The sequence below is a fragment of the Malania oleifera genome, chromosome 5, assembly GCF_029873635.1.
Source record: "Malania oleifera isolate guangnan ecotype guangnan chromosome 5, ASM2987363v1, whole genome shotgun sequence".
Lineage (NCBI taxonomy): Eukaryota > Viridiplantae > Streptophyta > Magnoliopsida > Santalales > Ximeniaceae > Malania > Malania oleifera.
The window spans coordinates 78,936,739-78,959,630 of record NC_080421.1 but is presented as its reverse complement, the minus strand read 5'-3'; positions in this window follow the sequence as shown (position 1 = coordinate 78,959,630).

Sequence of the window (22,892 nt, the reverse complement as noted above, 5' to 3'; positions counted from 1 at the left end):
TTTATTTTCCCTTACTTAGAAGTGTCTCACCCCAAAATTATATGAACATTTTAGGTGCCCCAAATAGGAGGGTAGATAAAGCTCCACAAAAGTAGTTACAGCTGAGCTACCTTTTCTGAAGGATAAGTATTTTGGTAGGGTTAGATGGATTTTGTGGGAGGTGACCCTAGGGCTCTTTTGGGGTGTATATATATTTTTCGATGGATGTAGTAACTCTGATATTGTGATGAATGGTATTTTGATTTATTTATGATATCACATTTCCTGCTGCTTAGGTATTGGTATGGAAGATAGGTTTCCCTGGTACCCTTGGGTCCAGGTGGATTATGAATACCCAAAATTATTATTATTATATATATTGGTAAATTTTTTGTGTTGATTTTATTTTTCGCAATTTACGTTCTGCACCTGTATGTTTACATTTATAATTTGAATATTTGTTTGGGATTGTGAATACATAGAAAGACCCTAGGTTTTTTCAAATACTATCTACTGAATTAGCTAAACCTAGGAAGAATTTTTTAAATTTCTAATTCACCCCCCTCTTGGGATTGCACCAAAGCTAACAATTGGTATCAGAGTCTCATAACTTAGACTTAAACATCATTTAGTCAAAGATCATGATGGCTCGTGTTTGTGCATCCTCTTCATGTGAGGGAAGGTTGGTCACACACCCACTAGTATTTTGTGGTGAAAACTATGTTGTATGGAAATTTAGAATGATTGTATATGTGAAAGCTTTAAATTGGAGATTTTGGAAATTCATTGATCAGGGTGATAGTGTGCCTATTATATCCATTGATTGTGTTAATGTTCCTAAATCTGAATATGAGGTTGATGATAATGATAGGAATTTAGTGCAAGTAAATTTTGATGCTATGAATACCTTGTTGCACACTTTGTTTCTAATATTCTCTGTGAGGTTATGGCATGTAACAGTGTTAAAGAGATCTAGGATGAACTTGAGAGGAGATATGGAGCATCCATGCAAAATAAAAAACCACTCCTTATGACTCAAGCTCTACGGATCTTGAAGGAGGTAAACCATGGCTTATTGCCTTAACTGATGATGAGGTAATGTCGATTCCTTTTATTTTATTAGATAAACCTGGTAATGATTCATGTGATGATTTGAATGATGTATCTAATACTGAATCATGTGATAGTTCTGATAGCAAAAGTATGCCTACTTATGAAGAACTACAAATTGAATATGTTAGAATTCATAAGTCACTTGTTAAAGCTAAAAAAAGATATATTGCTTTGAAAAACAAGTATGAGGCATCTGTGAAAGAATATGAATCTAAATTTCTTGCTGAAAGAGAAAGTGACCTGAAAATCAAAAGATTAGTGAGTAAGAATGAATCATTAGAAAAAGAAATGACAATCTTGAAATCTAAAATTTCTAATGATAATAATAAAGATCTTTTAATTGGAGAACTTGAACAAAATGCAAACAACGTGACCAAAGAGTTTATCAAATTACAAGATGTTTGCAAAGGTCTTAAAAACTTAAAAATGCAAGAACTAAAGAGAAAATAGAACACCAGTCTAAGATCATCTACACGTTCACTAGAGGGAATGACAACATTAATAAGTTGTTAGGTTCACAAAAGATGACCTTAGATAAGGAAGGTATAGTTTTTAATGGAATTGAAAATAGGAAAAGGAAGAACCTATACATGGGGTACTTTGTAAAAGAATCAAAACATTATTCTAGTACCTCCTCCACTCCATACACTCACACCACTTATATCTTGTGTATAAAGAAGGGGCACATAAAATTTGATTTCTCGTTTAAAAGAAAATGTGTGAAACCCAAACGAGTATGGAAAGTCAAAGAATCACCGACTCCTAACCCATTGAGAATAAAAGATAGAAAAATGGTATCAGTTGTTAAGAAAACAAATCCCTTGAAATTCAAGGAAGAATGTACTCAAACGGGAATTGCATGATCACATAATTCTTCCTTAGCACTTAGGATTAGCTATAGGGGGTAGTGTCATATAAAGGCTTACAAAGTGGTTCGGGCTGAAACTGTAAAAACTTAGTATTTATCCACTATTCAAAATTTTACATACTAAGGATCTTGAAAAATTAAGCCAATATGGAAATTCAAGCAAAATAACCAATATGAAATTAATGCATATATTCATTGGCTGAAATATGAAATTATTAGCAGCTTGAATAAAAATCCACTTCAAATGAACAAGGAAATTGTGCCTGGCATATTATTCTCAATGTTTAATTCATACTTAAATATACAAATTTTAAGTTAAGCATATATTGTCCATTGCACATATTTGAGCTTTAGGGAATCCATCTCGATATATATTATTTAAACCTAAACTCATTTTTGAATATAAAAGCCTTAACCATAGCTTAGTCATCACTCTAGGCTTAAGCACTAATGATTATTAGTCCCTATTCTAACTAGTGCTTACTTAAATACATCCTTCCATAATCAAAATTAGAGGCGACCCTTAAGGGATTCTAGTTTCACCGATTAACCAAAATATTCCCTTTCCCTCTTATGCTTAAAATATAAAAATCTTCTAATTTTGGTTCACTGTATCCTCCACAAGAAATCTTTACCATACCACAATCACATCAGGTAAAGATTCATCCTATCATTGGTTCGTATCCTTGCTCTAAAATTATGATCATACTTAAAGGATACTTTCCAATCACCAAAGAGCTACAGTCAAAATTCATATGATCTTTAGCGCTCTTTGCCAAAGCAGTTAGAACAATGGCTTTAGACTTCTTATCTTGAAAAATGTCCTGCCTATCCTAAATACTCTTCTGTACCCATTAGTGATTTAATTTTCAAAGAGTATTTATTCAAACTCCCTTCATAAGCTCTCAAAACATTAAATCAAATCCATTAGAGTTTCATATCCTTAGAGATAAGTTGAATGGCTAATATGATTGCACCAGGTCTCTATCCAGATGAATGCATAATATTCAAGTAGACTTATGCTAATGTATTTCAAATTCAAAGCCATTGAACTTGTGCCTCTAACTCGTTAGAATTCTCAAAGAAAAGAGGCAATGTAGGATTAGTTCATTTAAATAAATTTTTATTGTAACTTTTTGGTCCTCTAAGCCTAAGCATGATAAGCCGAGATTAAATCATGACAAATATAAAACACTTGGCCAAGCAATTAGAAAATGAAAAAGGCATTAAATGAGTTGAGTGTATAACTTAGGGGGAGCTTTTATTCTTCATATATATATATATATAAATATATATATATAAATTAAAATGCTCTCATATCCTTATATTGTTTATGCCTTTATTGTGTATAGCATTGCAACACTATCCATGACTCAATGAATGGTTATAATCTCTTTGATGGATAGTGGTTATAATCTCTTTGATGGATAGTTTATGTATTTTTCTAGCACGAACTACTTTTGAACTATATTGAATATCTTGAGTTGATTATACTACTGGATTGCATGCTTGTATTGAAAGCCTCTTGCATGGTGGATGCAGTGATGTGTATTGCATGCTGATAGTGGATATAGTTTCTTGTGTGCCTTGAACTGAATTATAAACTGCTTGATTGAACCTATCATGTCCAGGTTTTATGAGAAAAGTTTTGATTTACAGATGGCATGCTGCCGAAATTTCGATAGGAATTTTCCCAACATAAAACCTTTTCCAAAGATGATTGTAATAGCATTAAATTCAAAATATTTTTTGAAATGATGAGTGAAAATCAATTAAATAATTAAACTTCATCCTAGCATAATCATCAAACATTTAGAGGAGCTCAGCTCCATCCCTATAGAAAAGGCTCAAAGAACTTATATGCATCATTTCACTTTTTGAATGTTGAGGCTCTTATGGAATCCCTGAACATTATATCCAACTCTTCAAGCTTTATAATTTGATATGGAATGTTCATGGGTCATTAACTCTAGAGTATGCCTTAATATACATTTTCTGATGCATCAATGGTCTATAGGGACAACTACATTGATTATACTATACATTAACTATACATTTTCTGATAAATATAGTTGATATATATTCAGTATAGTTGGCTTAAGGAGCGCAAAAATAATTGCTTATACTGCATGACATGCTCAATGAAATTAATTTTTGGTTACTATAAGCAACTGTGTTCATCTAAGCTCGTAATTCAAATTGATAATGGGAGCATCTAAACATAAATTCCAATATTGTTTTGCTCACAAACTTTTTAGCTTAGATATGTTATTGAATTAAGTGTGGCGTGTGATTGAATGAAATGTTTTATTGAAAATCATAATTTGAAACGTGTTGATTTATCACAGTCATTTGATTTATCATATGATCTTGCATGTGAGTGTTAAATTTTTTTAAAGATGTATATGGTTTTCCTATTCTGGTTATATCATGAAATTCTACTTAAATGCTAAACCAGAATGATAGTTGCTTGCTTGCTTTAAATTAAAATATTCTTTGGCAAGCAACCCCTAGTACTTTAAGCAAACATCAAAAGGGGGATATATAGTTATATATATACATATATATCTATTTACATATTTTTATTATTTCGCAAGAAATTCTTTCAAATCAAAAATCCTTTATGTCTTACCTTATTATTAGTCTTGCCTTATTATTAGCCATATACATATGTTTTTAAAAATTGCATAACTGGTTTGGTACCTACACATGAAAATGCATGCGAACTACCTAGACTATTTTTATGCTCAAACCATCTTTTTGATATCATATGTTGTGTGCCTTTAACTTAAATCTTCCACGGGTCTTATGATATGTTTCAATTGCAATGGTTTGTGTATACTTTTGGTCTAACATTGTTTTCATGTCATTTAAATCATTTAAATGACCAGTTATATAGTTTGTGCACTCAATTGCTATACTTCATACTTTGTCATTCATTGTGCATTGTATGATTATATTATCTTTTTGGATGCTAAAAGTAATAATTCTTGATCATACTGGACTGTTTGAGTTGGTAGTTGTGGATCAACTTCTAATCTAAAACTCAATCAGTTCATTTTTATACAAATATTCTTCTGGGAAATGTTCTATTTTCAAACGGCATAATGCCAAATTTTTTAAAAATTTCCCAAAACCATATTTGTCTTTGAATGATAATTATCTTTTATTTGCTTATATACTTAAATGATTTATCAAGACCCTTTTTACTATTGCCAAAAGGGGGAGAAGTAGGCAAGTATTTGTCATCATTAAAAAGGGAGAGATTGTTGACCTTATATGTCATTCCCAGTTTTGATAATGACAAATACTCTTTGTATTTGATGACTTTCAAGTTTGGGTGCAGGATCATACTAAATGGATCACATGAATAGCATGTAGCAACTTGAAGAATTATGAAGACCCGACATATATATATATATATATATATATATATCATTTGTTGTAATATTATTGGGTCTATAATAATTTAAGTTCAAGGGTCTATAATAATTAATATCTTACCTGTATGGTAGGATAGATAAGCTAAAGGCCATAGATGGACCTTAGCGATCACCTTTCGGTCGACTGACGCCAGATTTTTAGGGTATACGCTCAAAGGCCTTAGATCGACCATAGGACCCACAATATTGCATGAAAATGGCCCCCATAATCTTAGCATTGATTATCATGTGAATAAGAGTAACTTTATAAGCAGAAAAAGACCGAAATGAAAAAAAAAAAGGCATGTTTGGTCGACCAAACTTCTACACACACAACTCTTCGGTCGACCGAACCTCCATTGGGTCAACAATTTGACCCTTTGGTCGACCGACTAGAAATGTTCTCCATTGTCCTCGTCCATTGAACCTCCCTGGGGTCAACAATTAACTCTTCGGTCGAGCGACCAGAAAATGAACTCTAATTCTCTAGTCTACCGAACATCCACGGGAGAAGCCCCAACTGGTTGGTCGACCGAACCTCCTAGTTCAAATTGATCCGATTGACCGAACCGCATGGATTTGGAAAATCGCCTTTGAAACCCTCAAGATGGTTGACCATACTTTCAGTTCAATTTTTTTACGGTCCACCAAACCCAAACACTCGGTCAACCGAGCCTTAAGTATTGTTGACCAGTGCTTTCAGGCTGCCAAAAATTATCAAGGTTAAAACGCTGTTATTTTTTAATTAACCTCATTTAAACATTTCCAAAAATGACAAACAGGTCCCAAACGGTCAAAAATTCATAGGAATCTATATATACGGCAAAAATTAGTGGGAGATTAGCAAAAACAATTAGAAAATTTTCTCTGATTTTTAAAAGCTCTATTTCTCACATTCAAGCTTCATTCCTTCATTTCGTACTCATCCTCATAGCAAACTTTGCTAAGTAAGAGTATTGTTATGAGTTTCTAGTTAAGCTTACACTCTCGTTAATTCTAATTGATTGACATATTTTTTATTCGAGAGTAAGCTTGAGTTTTTCTAGGAGACTTCATTGATAAGTCTTCTATATGAAAACTTCGTAGAGCTTGTGAGTTTTGCATCATTTTTTGCAATACTCAAGAGTTCGTATTTCCTTTTGTTCAGGAAATATATTTTTTACAAACCGTTTACAAATATCTCTTGTGCTTATCTTTAAGAAATATTTTGAGATATTTTCTTGCGTGCTGAAGATGTTTGTTGCTATACCTTTTGATTGATATTATCATTTTGACACAAAGATCAAATAATTTTTACAAATAATTTTTTGAATATCTCTTGTGGTTTATTTTGAGAAAATTATTTGTTGAGATATTTGAAGTGTGCTTGTGATCTTTGTTGCTGTATTGTGATTGATACTATTAGTTGACACAAAGATCCTTTCACATACACTCTCACGAATTGATTGTCATATTTGCATTAATCTTTGAGAGTAAATATTAAGACTACACCAAGCTTATAAAAACCTATCTTTCGGTAGTGCACTAATTATATTGTGCGTATTGTAGTACATACTTACTTAGTGTAAGAAGCATTTTCATGTACGTAAATTTTTATATATCTCTTGTATTCTAGGCGTGGGCCTAAAGAGGGAGACTGACCCTGTTGAATAGTCTCAGATTGGCTTAGACCCGATTAGGAAAGCTAGGTGCACCATCCTAGTAAGGTGTAGGTTGAGCTCAGCCTCGTTAATTGACCTGGTAGTAAACGTTGCTGCTCCACCCGTTAAGTGAGCTTATAGTGTAATCCTTGTGCGGGTGTGCCAAGGTGAGGATGTAGGCAGTATTGGCCAAACTCTGATAACATATCTGGTGTTGATTTTATTTTTGGGAATTTACGTTCTGCACCTGTATGTTTATGTTTATTATTTGAATATTTGTTTGGGATTGTGAATACATAGAAGACCCTAGGTTTGTGAAATACTACCTGCTGGATTAGCTAAACCTAGGAAGAATTTTTAAATTTCCAATTCATCTCCCCCCCCCCCTCTTGGTATTGCACCAAAGCTAATGTTATATATTTTTTTTTTTTAAATGGTATGAATTTTCAGGTCGTTACATTTTGGTATCAGAGCTTAGGTTGTTAGGTTCTATAGAATCTAGAGTATAGCGGAAAACACATACCAGAATATAGGAATGGAATTTTGAGGAGGATGGAATAGGATATCAGTGAGATAATGTTAGGGAATTAAGATAAGAATTTAGGGTTCTATTCTACAGTCTGGAAGCAGGAACTTCGGGGTGGTTTCTATGTTTTTCTTGGAATGACAATTTTAGGAAAACCATAGTAAACTATCATCGATTTCTATTTCCATATGGTAGGACTAGACCTTAAATTAGTGATAGGAGGTATGGGGGATATTTCAGTTAGAATGGTATTATGAGGTTTGGATTCTTAGAATAATTTGGTGTTATTGTAGGATGGACCCTGGAGGTAGTAGTGTTCATGCTAGCGACGATGAAGGAGCATGGCCCTCTAATATAGGCGGTCGAGACTCAATTGTTGTTTTATGTGGCGTAGCTCAGCGGGTCATGGCTGAGATTGCATGGAGCTCCAGGGAGCAAGGAGGCCCGTTTGTAGCCCAGGGGTGTACCATAGAAAAGTTCACGAAAATGAATCCTCCAGTTTTTTCAGGAGTAGCTGATCCTACAGTTGCTGAGAACTAGATGCAGAAGATAGAGAAAGTACTAGCAGTGCTTCATTGCACCAACGAGCAGAGGGTCCTCTATGCCACGTATAAGTTGACAGGAGAGGCTGAGAGATGGTGGACGGCCATGAAATTATTGGAGGAGTAGAGACCCACACCGGAGCCTATGACCTGGAGCAGGTTCAAAGAGATATTCTTCGATAGACATTTTCCCTCCACTGTCAGAGAGGCTAAGGTGTAGGAGTTTATGAGTTTGACTCAGGGGCCATTGAGAGCCCAGCAGTATGCGGCAATGTTTATAGAGCTATCATGATTTTCTCCATACATAGTGCCACATGAAGCTAAAAAGTCCAGGAAGTTTGAAAGAGGTTTGAGGCGAGATATATATAAGTAGGTGGCAGTTCTAAAGATACAAGACTTCACTGAATTAATTGATAGAGCTATAGTAACAAAGGAAAGCGAACAGACAGATGTGGGAGTACCGAGCTAGAGGAAGAGGCCTATGCCTCCAGGTTTTTAGGCAGGTTCCAATCGAGGCCCATGGAGAGGAGATCGGTATAGATGTGGCCGAAGGCATCCAAGTGAGTGTAGGATGGGAGAGAACGTATACTATCACTGTGGGAGACCAGGACATAGGGCTTGGTTATGTTAGGGACCACCAGCCTATGCACCTATTCACAAACCGTTCTGGGGTGGTTACAAAGTGCCCTGTGGAGGCCAAGAGAGGAACATAGCATCCGGCGAGAGTCTATGCATTGACGCTGGGAGATGCTGAGGCTACTGGAGATGTCGTGACTAGTATTATTATTGTTTTACCATATAAAGTTGTTGTTTTATTTGAAACAGGTGCCACTCATTCTTTCGTGTCATCGGGATATGCTAAGTTATCTAGAATTGAGGCATAGCTGTTAGATTTTGAATTATTAGTAGCTACGCTAACTGGATTAGTAATGAGATGTAGGAGGATACTTAAACAAATTTCAGTGGGCATTCAGGAGAAAGTACTACCAGTCCATCTTGTGATACTAGACATGCAGGGATTTGATGTAATATTCGGTATAGATTAGCTGGCAGCTAATCATGCCAGCATAGATTGTCATCGAAAAGAAGTAATTTTCAGACCCCATGTGAGCAAGAATTCAGATTTATGGGTTCACGTGTGTGCGCCTCGCCATAGTTAGTATCAGCTATTTAGGCGAGGAGACTGCTCTAGGGTGATTTCCAGGGGTATATTGCTTACATAAAGGAGTTGCCAAGGGAAGAACTGAAATAGTCTGATATTCCGGTATTCATAGAATTTACAAATGTCATTCCAAAGGAATTGTCTGGTTTACTACCAGATTGAGATATTGAATTTACTGTGCATCTACTACCAGGGTCAGTGTCAATATCTAAAGCGTCGTATAGAATAGCTCCAGTTAAACTAAAAGAATTGAAAGACCAGCAGCAGCAGTTGATGGTTAAAGGATTTATCGGGCCTAACATGTCGCCTTGGGGAGCACCAGTCCTGTTTGTGAAGAAGAAAGATCGGACTATGAGAATGTGTATAGATTATAAAGAAATAAATAAACTGACAGTCAAGAATTGTTAGCTTTACCGTGATCCCAAGAGGGGATGAATTGGTATTTCAAAATTGATGCCCTAGGTCAATATCCTAACAGCAATATTTTTCACAACCCTAAAGTCAATCTAGTGCAAGTAAAATAGATCAATTGAAATATGTAGCAGAAATTAAATAGCACAATTTAACCAACCAAGCATGCACCTGAAAGCTGTAAAAAGTAAGTGACACCCAGAAGTGTTATCCAAGTTCGGCAAATAGCCTACATCCCTGCCTTGGCTAAAAGGCACAAGGATTACCACTATAATGCTCACTTAAGCGGGTGGAGCGGCACCTAAACAACCAGTTCAATTAGCACAGGGCTGACCTCAACCTTTACACACAATCCTCACTGAGCTGCATTACCGCCCCCTCAGGCCACACCTGGAATACAACAGTATTTTTCTTAATAAGACCGGTATAGTGATTATGCTTTCATGTAAAGCATATATGTACCCAATATGCATAATCATATACACATCAACAATATAGATATAGTGTAAGCTCAGTGATGTAAATAGTTGTGCAAACAACACTTAATAGGATATGATCAATGGAATGCTCAAAAGTGTTCAATACAAGCAGTATCTTGGAAACTAAGTAAAGAAAATTTCAATAGCTAATCAAGATTCCAAAGAGATAAGCACACTACTAGTTTGAAAAATATTTTGACTTGTTGAAAATATTTATACACAACAAAAATCAAAGTTATGGAAGTCTTGCAACAACTATGCAAAGACCCCAAATCTTGCTAGTCTATCTCAACAAAGATTTATAATATGAAATCAGTGGGATAAAATTTAGCCAAACTCCCTAAAAATAATATCAATAATCAAACAAGAAAGTGGGAGTTTTAGCACACTCTATAAACTCTCACAATCTCGGAATGTATTAAGGGAATGGGAATTTGAGAGCAATTGGACAATATGAGTATTTTCAAAAAGAGAGGATTCTTGGCTAATGATTTTTGCTAATTCATTATACTAATCCTTACAAATGAGCCTATATTTATATACAAGGTAAAAAATATTACCGTTTGGAACCTTCAGGGTATTATTAAAATAGTTTCAAAGTGTTTAGGAAGTATAAACCCTCATTAACCTGTGTTTACCTCAGTTAAAATATTTTTAACCTAGCAGGGCTCGGGTGGCTGAACCGAGGTTTGGTTGTCCAAACAGACACATTTAAAAAAACCTTTAAAAATAGTTCAGTAGCCCAAATGAAGGTTCGGTAGCCCAAACAAAAGTCAGAAACATTTGTTCGGAATTTTGGGTGCCTGGTCCTGGGTTTGATAGCTCGAATGCATGTGTTTGGTCGTCCGGGGTGATAGTTATGGTGCAACCCTAAAAGGGGGGGTGAATTGGGTATTTAAAAATTTGTTGCCTAGATCTACTAATTTTAACAACAATGTAATTTAGCCTAGGGTTAGTCTATGCAATCATCAATCACATATACACGTGCAATAAATGTAAATTGCGGAAATGTAAAGAACACGCATGATATGTTATCGAGGATCGGCCAACTACGCCTACATCCCCACCTTGGCCACACCAGCACAAAGATTACCACTAAAATGCTCTCTTAAACGGTGGAGTAGCACCTATACAACCAAGTCAATTCAAGGGGCTGACCTCAACTAACACACCTTAATAGGATGGCGCACCTAGCTTTTCTAATCAGGTTTAAACCGATCCGGGACTATTCCACAGGGCTAGTCTCCCTCTTCAGGCCCGAGCCTGAAATACAACCAATGTGTATAAAAATGTTTGTACACGGAAATGCGCTTCAACACAAGAAGATGTATGCACCAATACATCTCAGTCAATAATACAAGCAAAAATGATATGTAAATATGCTCAGTGCTATAATGTGTGCTAAACACTCAATCAAGTATATATTTCCAGTCCAGATCTAGAGTGTATATCTAAGCAAGATTTGAAACACAAAATTTGAGTATCACAATATTATATCAGGGTTTCACATATGCTAAGCAAGATAAATCAAACAAACTCAATAGGATATTTCAATGTATAAAGCACAATGGAGTTGTTTGAAAGACTAGCTTTTTGAGAAAAGATTTTGCACACAAAATCTAGGTTTAGGTAAGTTGCAACAATAATGCAAGAACCAAAAACCTCAAAGTCTTTCCACACTAGATTTATCAAATGAAATCGGTGGAAGAACTTTAGGCTATACTCTCAAGTAAAATCAATTAATCAATATATCAGGAGAGAGTATTAGCTAGATAAGTTTAAGCACAATAGCCTTAAAGAAATACTCACAATGCTTAGAGAAAGAGAATGAGAAGTATGTGAGTGTTTTCAAGAAGTATTTGGCTAATATAGGGTTTTGAGAGTTGAGAGAATTTTTGTCCTAATCAAGTTTGCTAATCCTTGCTAATTAAGACAAATGAACTGGTATATATAGGCAAGGAAGATTTTTTGACCGTTAGGGACACAATGGGTATAATTAGAATTGTTTAAAACATCATTAAGAAAATTAACCCAATATATCCCATTTAAAAAACAGTAAAAGAATTTTAACCCACAAGGTTCGAGTGCTCGGCCTGATGTTCGAGTGTCCGAATAGACACAGTCAAAAAATTCAATTTTAAGAGGTTCGGATGCCCGAGTTGAGGATCGGTTGGTTGAACCAAAGTTAGTAGCCAAAAGTCCAAGGTTTGGGTGCTCGAAGCTGAGTTCGATTAACCGAACCAGGTTGTTCGGTCGCCCGAGCCTCTACTTGAACATAAACATACGGTCGCCCAAGTAGTTGAAAAGTGCTCTGAAGAGCATTCGGGTGCCCGAGGAAGATACGTTCAAAAGAGGTTCGGTTGCCCGAAGCTAAGTCAACATGTTGACTCGTTCGGTCGCCCGAGCCGCTTTACACGGCATAGGTTCTGAAATTAGGAATAACTACCCAAGAGGGGGGGTGAATTGGTTTTTAAAACTTTTGTTTTAGTTCTTTTAAAAGTCCTTAACTTCTTTTAATATTTAACCAATTCTTTTACTTGTTTATCTATTTTGTCAATCAAACAAGAACTAAGTAAACATTCAATCTTCAACCACAACACTTATTGCTTAACCAAACAAGTAATCAACTTTTCAACCAAACTAATCAATTTGCCATGATGATCAAACCAAACAATCATAAGAATTCTCAGCTTGTATGTAGCCCTGTTGTTAATATGAATTTGAACCAAGCCCTATATATATGAATTTTTTTATTCAATGTAATATTCAATGCATCATCCAATCACTCTTTCCAAATATTCAGAATCCAAATAAAAACTCAATTAATTTATCTTTGGGTGTTTAACCAAGTAACATACTCCTGTATGGTTTCTGCAAAGAATGGTTCAACCAATGTACTCCCTTTGGTTTCTGCAACCCAGATCAAAATTAAACCTTAAGTTTATTTGATTTTCAAATATACATAGTTTATATGATTTTCAAATTTAAACCATCCACGCAATTTAAATATGCACTGAAAATAAAGAATAGGGAAAGAGAGAGTGAGACGAAGATTTTTACGAGGTTTGGCTTCAACACAGCCTACGTCCTCGCCTTTGGCAAAACCACCAAAGGATTCACTAAACTTGTTTCATTGAAGGGTGGAACAAACCTTTACAACACTCCTTGATTAAGGCTAGAGCCCGCCTTCTCCAAACGATATTCCCTCGTTCAGTCACTCCTTACATAGGCTAGAGCCCGCCTCTCTAAGCAATATCCCCTTGCTTAGCCAATGATCCAAACACCTTGGAACGTCAATGAACTACAAGAAACACAAGATAAAATCTACGTACAAGTATACTCTCACATAGAGCAAGTTAATACAATTTCAACACAATATACTTCAATGTAAAATATCAATATGAAATAGCATGAAGCTCAAGTGTAGAATTCACCAATATCCTTTTTAGATGAGGATTAGCAGTAGGAATTTAGAAGAGGAAGGATTAGCACTTCAAAATATCTCAGAAAAAGAGTTTTTCAATGAGTAAACAAGAGAACTTGTAAGAATAAGAGTGCTTTTAGCTTTCTCAAATAGATTTTTCAATTCTTGGTGTGTTTTTGATTTGCAAAACCATGTATTTATAGGCTTTCAAAAGTTTCCTTATTGCTAAAGTTTCCTTAGATAATTTCCTAAGTTTTTAGAAAGTTTTGAGCACAAGAAACTAATGTTTAAAAAATAAATTTTGAAAATTTTCGGCCCGTTAACAGTGTTCAGATGATTGAACGTTCAGGTTCAGTCGTCTAAGGTGGTTCTGCCTAAAAAAAAAAATTCAGCGAAAAATCTTCAGATGACTGAACTTAATTTTTGATCATCTAAAGTTATTCTTAATACGTCTAAAGTTACACTTCGGTCGTCTGAAGTGGTTCTGTGTGCTGTTCAGCCAGCTGAAGTTCCTCCCGTGAACAGTGTTCGATTGGTTGACAGTTGTGACCCCGCTTCAATATTTTGACCATAACCTTTTTTGTATAACTCAAAATTAAGTGTTTTTGGTGTCAAAATAAATATAATATAAAATCATACAACTTTCATGTTGAACACATTTTAAAATAATTAGATTTTGATAGTGCAAAATGCACCTCAATGCGTATATATAAAAACTGACAGCATTTGGAAAAACTCTTTTTGGTGCTTTTCATTCCAAAAATGATTATAACCTTTTTAAAATAATTTTTGACCTTATAAAAATATTTTCCAAGTATTTTAAAAGGTATCTAGGTCCAAGAAGTTAACCTAAGAGCTTCATAATATTTCAAACGATATTTTAAACATTAAAGCACTTACATGAGACTTCTAAGACATTAACATTCTAAACGCTTAAGTCTTCATGCTTGCTTTGGCTCTTTCTTGGTCTTCAAGCTTTAATATTCTTTGAGCTCTCTCACTTTTCTTTTCTTTGGCTCTTTTTACTTTAAACATTCCTTGGCTTTCAACAAATCATGCATGACCTTATATTCTTTAAGGTTTAATATATCATCTTTAAATCCATGCTTTGACTCATTTAAGCTTCATTTGATCCTTGTGAGCACTTTGACCTTACTTTCTCCTATGTGAGCCCTGAAATAACATTACTCACACAAATATGTAAAATTCTACTTGTTTGTTAGCATCAAAATAAGATAATAAGATTTTAAGCCTTGTAAGGCCAACAAGTTCAGTCGTCTAAACCCTCTCAACCTTTTCAATTTTCAGTCCATATTTTAGCCAGTTGTAATTCCCCTTATATGAAAATGATAATGGGGACTTTTTGTGCATTTGTTTATAGACCTAAGGACTTTTTGTCCTAACAGAAAAATCCCTAAGGTCTGTGTAGGTACCTGAAGTCCAACTAAGGTCGTTTTAAGCATATCTAGCTACCATGCATGATGCAAATTATTACAAGCCATACACGCGCACAGTTCATAATAAATTACATCCCAGAATGAAGGAATAATCAAATGAATACAAAATATAACACATATATCTTCATTCTTCAGCACGAACACCTCACGCCATCATGATATGTCTTTCAGTCCTAAAGCGCGCGCGCACAAGGTGAACCTACATGCAATTCTCAATACAACCATCAGTACCAAAAGTATTTGTCATAATCAAAACTGGGTGTGACCAATGAGGTCAACAATCTCCCCCTTTTTTATGATGACAAATACCTTATGCAAAAGTGGGTTTAGCCATGAAAGGCTCCCCCTGACTTTATGCATAAAGATAATTAAAGTAAAAGGTAATAAGAGATGTAAGCATAATTAAGCACAGTATTACCCACTTTTGCCTCTTCTCCCCCTTCTGGCAACTGGAAAAAGGTTTAAGCAATAAAGCGTGAAGGCAAAGGACATCAATTAGATACAAGAGGTATATTGGGAAGATTAAAAAAATTCGGCAGCATGTCGTTTGGAAGCAGACTATTCCCAATCATAACTTTGTACCTAAGTGACCTGTTTGGAGTTATACTAAATTGTATATGGTATATTTTAATCAATTAACTCAAACAGAATATGCATCAAGGAAGTATAAGTAGCATGCAGCACGTTAACAATTTTAATGTTCTATACTCCCCTAATGGATGATTATGCAAGGATGAAGATTAATCTTTCATTTTGTTTTCACTCGTCCTTTCAAAAATATGTTAAAGTTAATTTTATAATAATCATCTTTGCTCTCCAAAACAAACATGTATGCCTATAAGGTATAGTATATTGAACGTGTGAGTCTGATACCAATTGTTATAACTACGTGCTAAAGCAGATACCAATTGTAAAAATAATACCACTAGTTATAAGGACATATTGTTAGTTTTGAAATGAACAAGATATCCAATATAGATTTACCAAGATGTGTACATTGATACCAATTGTTATTTTGTTTTCCAGAAGATATAGCGGTGAATGCAATATATATATATATATATATATATATATATATATATATATATATATATTCTCAGAACCTAATGATTTTGAGATAAATGACTCCCCCTAAGAATATGCATTTTTTTTTATAAATCAACTTGAGTAAAATTCATAAATTTTCTTAGAAACGCACTCAAGTTTTAAGGAGTTTAGTATTAAGAAAATGATATTAGGTTATATGCAAAGATTTCAAAAATTTTGGCAGCATTTTGTCCAAAGATGTAAGCAATCCATAATAATCTGCCAATATTCTAAAATACGCACAACCAGGCCCAAGAGTTTAAACAAATAACGCAAATAAGACAAGCATAAGAATTTAGATTTTAAGTATAAATCACATTTGCACACAAGAAAGCACATCATCTCAATCATTTTGGGAAAATGTCTACAGAAAATTCAGCAGCATGCTGACTGTAAACAAGACATTTCCCAAAATTAGCCTGCACAAAAACGATTCTCAAACAGGAAGTATTTCAAGAGTAAGGCATGCGATAACCTATAATCTACCAGCAGGAAATTCTCATCCACTGCATCCGCCATGCAGGAGGCTTTCTATACTAAGCATGTATTTTAACAGAATAACCATTTAAACATAAACACATGCAAATCAAAGTACTGCATATATATATATATATATATCATAATCAAATAGCACAGTCGCCATATCATAGTATTTGTGTGTGTGTGTGTGGTGAATGTGAAAGTCAAATAGGAACAAATATATAAGTTGTTTTAAGTATAGGTACAGACCAAATAAAAGAAATGTATCTGAATAAAATAACATAGATGATCAAATAAGGAGCTGTAGAATGACGGACTGGATCCTTATGAAGCACTCCTAGGTCTCTCTGTTATCATGATCATCATCTCCCTCCTCCCCACTCAGCTCCATCTGGTCACCCTCACCTATATCCCCATCATTCATCTCTCACAGTCACTCACCAAGGATGTGAAAGTTAGCCCGTACCTCGAACCGAAAATCAGTGAACTCGCTATAAAAGGAGTCAAGTCTAGCCTAAGAAGAAGATGCCTACTCAGTCATGGAGACTCAGAACTCCTGAAATAAGGCGGAGATATTGGTGATGGCTGCCATGATCTCGGTGGTAGATGGTACATGGGGCAGCTCCTACGGGACCTCCTGAGCTCCCAGCTCTCTCTCATGTGCAGTAGGCAACCACATGTTGCCAGTCAGCTTGTATCCCATCAACTTTAAGGTGGTGAAGTTGAAGACGTCGAATGGTTGTACTTTCTTGATGGTGGCAAGTGGTGACCTATTCAACCTCTTCCTAACAAATATCCTTGATAAAATCCCACCGTAGGGTAAAATGATCCTCTTACCCATGGTTTTGACAAACATCCACCATAGGATCAATCTAGGCAGGTCTAGCTTCTTCTTGGTGAAGAGGCGCCACCTGACAAAGTAGTCCAAGTAGGACACATGATCCCTCGATCCTGACTTGGGCAAAATTTTATAGGAAATTAGGTGGTATACCACCTTTGCCTCCAAAGTCAAGGATCTGTAGCTGGGGGTATGGGTCAAATTAGCTACTAGATGTGTCATGACCAAATTAACGAAGGTACTTACAGAGAAGTCCTGCTCGGCTATCCAGGTGGAGGAAGAATCGGGGCAGATGAAGTCGCCACGCTAGATGTCAAAAGTCTCCGCCAGGTATACATCTTCGAAGTGGGTGTCTATCTCCAGCACCCTATTGTAGTAGCCCTGGCCATCTTGGGCAAGGTTGGCATAGAAAAGCCGAACGAGCAGCAGGTACATTGCCTTGGGCTGAAAGGTGATGAGTTCGTACCACCCCTAATATCGAAACATGTCTAGAACATTGTTGAAGTGGGTTTGCATGAATTCGATATCGAGGATTTTTCCCAGAAGAAACACCCTCTCATATTTTATTTGTCGATCGGGTATGGGAAACCACTAATCCAATGGAACACCTGCGGCAACACGTCTCTCTTCTCTGGCCATGGAAATGAATCTCACAGAAGGCTGGGGAAGGATGTGAGAGGAAACTAGGAAGGCTCTCAAGTAAATGAAAGAAAATGAACCATTTTTTGCGGAGAACCATATATATCAGCACGGTTTGTGCGTCTGAGCATTAGTTTGACCTCCCGAACAGCCTTAATTATGAAGGCTCACTGAGTCTGTTCGGCAGCCCAAAATAAGGTTCGGTCGACTGAATTTGAAGCTCCATTTTTGTATTTTCGATGGTCGGCTGCCCGAACAGATTTTGAACTAAATCAATCGGTCACCCGAAATGTTCAGTTCGGTAGCCCGAATATATATTCGGGAACCCAAAGATGGTTCGGTAGCCCGAAAAGATTTGAACACGAAGAGTCAGCCACCCGAAATGTGGTCAGCGGCTTGGTCAACCTTCTAATTCGGTCGACCGAAGTACAAATGTACTTAAAGGTTCAGTCGCCCAACTTTGGTCTATTTGTTCTTATTTTATCTGTTTCTTGAAGCAAGAGACCCTATGGATTATCTATAGGGGTTAGAACAATGAAATGGCTTTAAGGTAAGATTGGGGTAGGATTTATGACTTTAACTCCAAATCTTAAGGCTGAACAATGGACTGATTATCCTTAACGTAAGATGTTCATATTCGAGCAAGGGTTTAAGAAAGTTGAAGTTTAAATGCAAGGCACTCATGCCATGTCCAGTTAGGAGAGAATGTTTATTTAAACAGCCAATGATATATATTTAAACCAACAAGAATATTCATTTAGGCCATATTGGTTTTGAGCTTCATTTTACATATTGGTTTAATTCTCCAAGATGCTTGGTATGCTTTTGAATGGAGAATATACAAGATTTCATATTAATTAGCCCCAAGTCACTACCTAACCTTTTAGAGAATGCTACCCCCTACAGCTAATCCTAACTACTAAGGAAGAGCTATGTGATCATGTAATTCCTGTTTTAGAAAGTTCCTCCTTTTCTTTCTTAATCACCCATACCATTTTTCTTCTTTTTACTTTTGATGGGTTAGGAGTTGGTGATTATTTTTCTTTCCATACTTGTTTAGGTTTCACACCTTCTCTTTTAAACGGGAAATCAAATTTTGTGTGCCCCTTCTTTTTACATAAGATACATGTGGTGTGAGTGTATGGACTAGAGGAGATACTGGCATAGTGTTTCAATTCTTTTACAAAGTACCCCATGTATAGGTTCTTTCTTTTCTTATTTTCAATCCCATTATAACCTATACCTTCTTTATCTAAGGTCATCTTTTGTGCACCTAACAGTTTATCAAAGTTTTCTTTGCCTCTAGTGAACGTATAGATGATCTTAGATTGGTCTTCTATTTTCTTCTCTACAACTTGAATTTTTGAGTTTTCAAATTTTTTGCAAACATTCTGAAGTTTCAAGAGTTCTTTAGACATATTGTTTGCTTTACTTTCAAGATCTGCAATCAAGTAATCTTTACTATCATCATTAGAAATTTTATATTTCAAAATAGTTATCTCATTTTCTAATGATTCATTCTTGCTTTCTAGACTATTGAGTTTCAAAATATTTTCTCTTTCGGCAAGAACTTTATAGTCACATTCTTTCATGCATGCTTCATACTTGTTTTCCAAATCAGAATATTTCTTGTTACATTTAACAAGTAACTTATGAGTCCTAAGATATTCAATTTGCAATTCCTCACAAGTAACACTTTCACTATCAGTGCTATCATATGATTTAGCATCAGATGCAGTATTCAGATCAGCACAGGAATCATGCTCATATTCATCTACTAAGACAGATGGAACTGAAGTAACCTCATTATTGGATAAAGCTACATAACACTGGTTACCTTCCTTAAGATCAGTGGAGCCTGAGTCGCATGGAGAGATGACCCCCTTTTGCATGGACGCACCATACTTCCACTCAAGTTCATCCCAAATCTACTTAACACTACTACAAGCCATAACCTTACATAAAACATTAGAATCTAAAGCATGCAATAACGTATTTATGGACCAGATTTTACCTGTACTAAGTCCCTATCACGATCATTCATTTCAAACTCAGATTTAGGAACATCGGTACACCCAATAGACTTCATAGGCACACAATCACCCTGATCAATGACTTTCCAAAATTTCCAATTTAGAGCTTTTAAATACACAGTCATTCTAAATTTCCATATAGCATAATCAATACCACATAATACAGGTGGGTGTGTGATTAATCTTCCCTCACATGAAGGGGATGCACTAACACAAGCTATCATGATCTTTTACAAAATAACTTCTAAGTCTAAGTAATGAGGCTTTGATACCAATTGATAGTTATGGTGCAACCCCAAGACGGGGGGTGAATTGGATATTTAAAAATTTGTTGCCTAGGTCTACTGATTTTAACAACAATGTAATTTAGTCTAGGGTTAGTCTATGCAATCATCAAACCCACATACACGTGCAGTAAATGTAAATTGCGGAAATGTAAAGAACACGCACGATATGTTATCGGGGTTCAGCCAACTGTGCCTACGTCCCCGCCTTGGCCACACCAGCACAAGGATTATCACTAAAATGCTCTCTTAAACGAGTGGAGCGGCACCTATACAACTAGGTCAATTCAAGGGGTTGACCTCAACTGACACGCCTTAACAGGATGGCGCACCTAGCTTTCCTAACTGGGTCTAAGCCAATCCGAGACTATTCCACAGGGCTAGTCTCCCTCTTCAGACCCGAGCCTGGAATACAACCAATGTGTATAAAAATTTTTGTACATGGAAATGCGCTTCAACACAAGCAAATATGTGCACCAATATAGTTTAGTCAATAATACAAGCACGAAGGATATGTAAATATGGTCAGTGCTCTATTGTGTGCTAAACACTTAATCAAGTATATATTTTCAGTCCAGATATAGAGTGTATATCTAAGCAAGATTTGAAACACAATATTTGAGTATTTCAAATATGCTAAGCAAGATAAATCAAACAAACTCAATAGGATATTTCAATGTATAAAGCACAATGGAGTTCTTTGAAAGACTAGCTTTTTGAGAAAAAATTTTGCACACAAAATCTAGGTTTAGGTAACTTGCAACAATAATGCAAGAACCAAAAACCTCAAAGTCTTTCCACACTAGATTTATCAAATGAAATACAGTGGAAGAACTTTAGACTATACTCTCAAGTAAAATCAATTAATCAATATATCAAGAGAGAGCATTAGCTAGAGAAGTTTAAGCACAATAGCCTTAAAGAAATACTCACAATGCTTAGAAAAAGAGAATGAGAAGTATGTGAGTGTTTTCAAGAAGTATTTGGCTAATATAGGATTTTTAGGGTTTTGAGAGTTGAGAGAATTTTTGTCCTAATCAAGTCTGCTAATCCTTGCTAATTAAGACAAATAAACTGGTATATATAGGCAAGGATGATTTTTTGACCATTGGGGACACAATGGGTACAATTAGAATTGTTTAAAATATCATTAAGAAAATTAACCTAGTTTACCCCATTTAAAAATCAGTAAAAATTATTTTAACCAGCAAGGTTCGGGTGCCCGGCCTGAGGTTCCGGTGCACAAACAGACACAATCAAAAATTCAATTTTAAAAGGTTCCAGTGCCCGAGTTGAGGACCAATTGGCTGAACCAAAGTCAGTAGCCAAAAGTCCGAGGTTTGGGTGCCCGAAGCTGAGTTCAGTTAACCGAACCAGGTAGTTTGGTCGCTTGAGCCTCTATTTGAATGTAAACAGACGGTCGCCCGAGTAGTTGAAAAGTGCTCTAAAGAGCATTCGGGTGCCCGAGGAAGATACGTTAAAAAGAGGTTCGGTCGCCTAAAGCTAAGTCAACATGTTGACTTGTTCGGTCACCTGAGCCGCTTTACAGGGCATAGGGTTGATCGCCCGAACCCTCCCAACCTTTTCAATTTTCCATCCATATTTTAGCCAGTTGTAATTCCCCTGATATAACGATGATAATGGGGACTTTTTGTGCATTTGTTTAGAGACTTAAGGACTTTCTGTCCTAACGGAAAAATCCCTAAGGTCTATGTAGGTACCTGAAGTCCAACTAAGGTCATTTTGACCATACCTACCTACCATGCATGATGCAAATTACAAGCCACACATGCGCACAGTTCATAATAAATTACATCCCAGAATGAAGAAATAATCAAATGAATACAAAATATAACATATATATCTTCATTCTTCGGCATGAACACCTCACGCCATCATGATATGTCTTTCAGTCCTAAAGCGCGCACAAGATGAACCTGCATGCAATTCTGAGTACAACCATCAGTATCAAGAGTATTTGTCATAATCAAAACTAGGTGTGACCAATGAGGTCAACATAGGGCCTATTTTGAACTAAATTTCTCGGTAGCCTAAGGTGGTGAGGGGTCCCTTTCAAAGGGTTCGGGCACCCATCAAAGATGTGCATAAAAATGATTCAGCCGCCCAAGAGCTAGGTCAACTGTTGACTTCTCAACAGTTCGGATGCCCGAGGAGTTTTGAACTCCTGGGGTTCGGTCGCCCGAGCTCTCTCAAACTCCCTAATAATATTCAATTTAATGCATTTTTAACCCTTCTGAATTATGTATGATATATGTGCATGAATTTTGGGACCTAGAGTCATACTAGGGTCTTACTGAGCTTACCATATATCCTATATGCATGACACGTAGGTAATTATTACAAACCATATCCCTAGTTACTATTACAGACCCATATAACATTAATTGAATTTACAATATGAAATAAAATCTTCAAGGTCTTCATATCTTGTTTCAAGTGTCATTCCTTGAAATGCTCATCTAAGTCTGCACATACACTTGAAAACCAT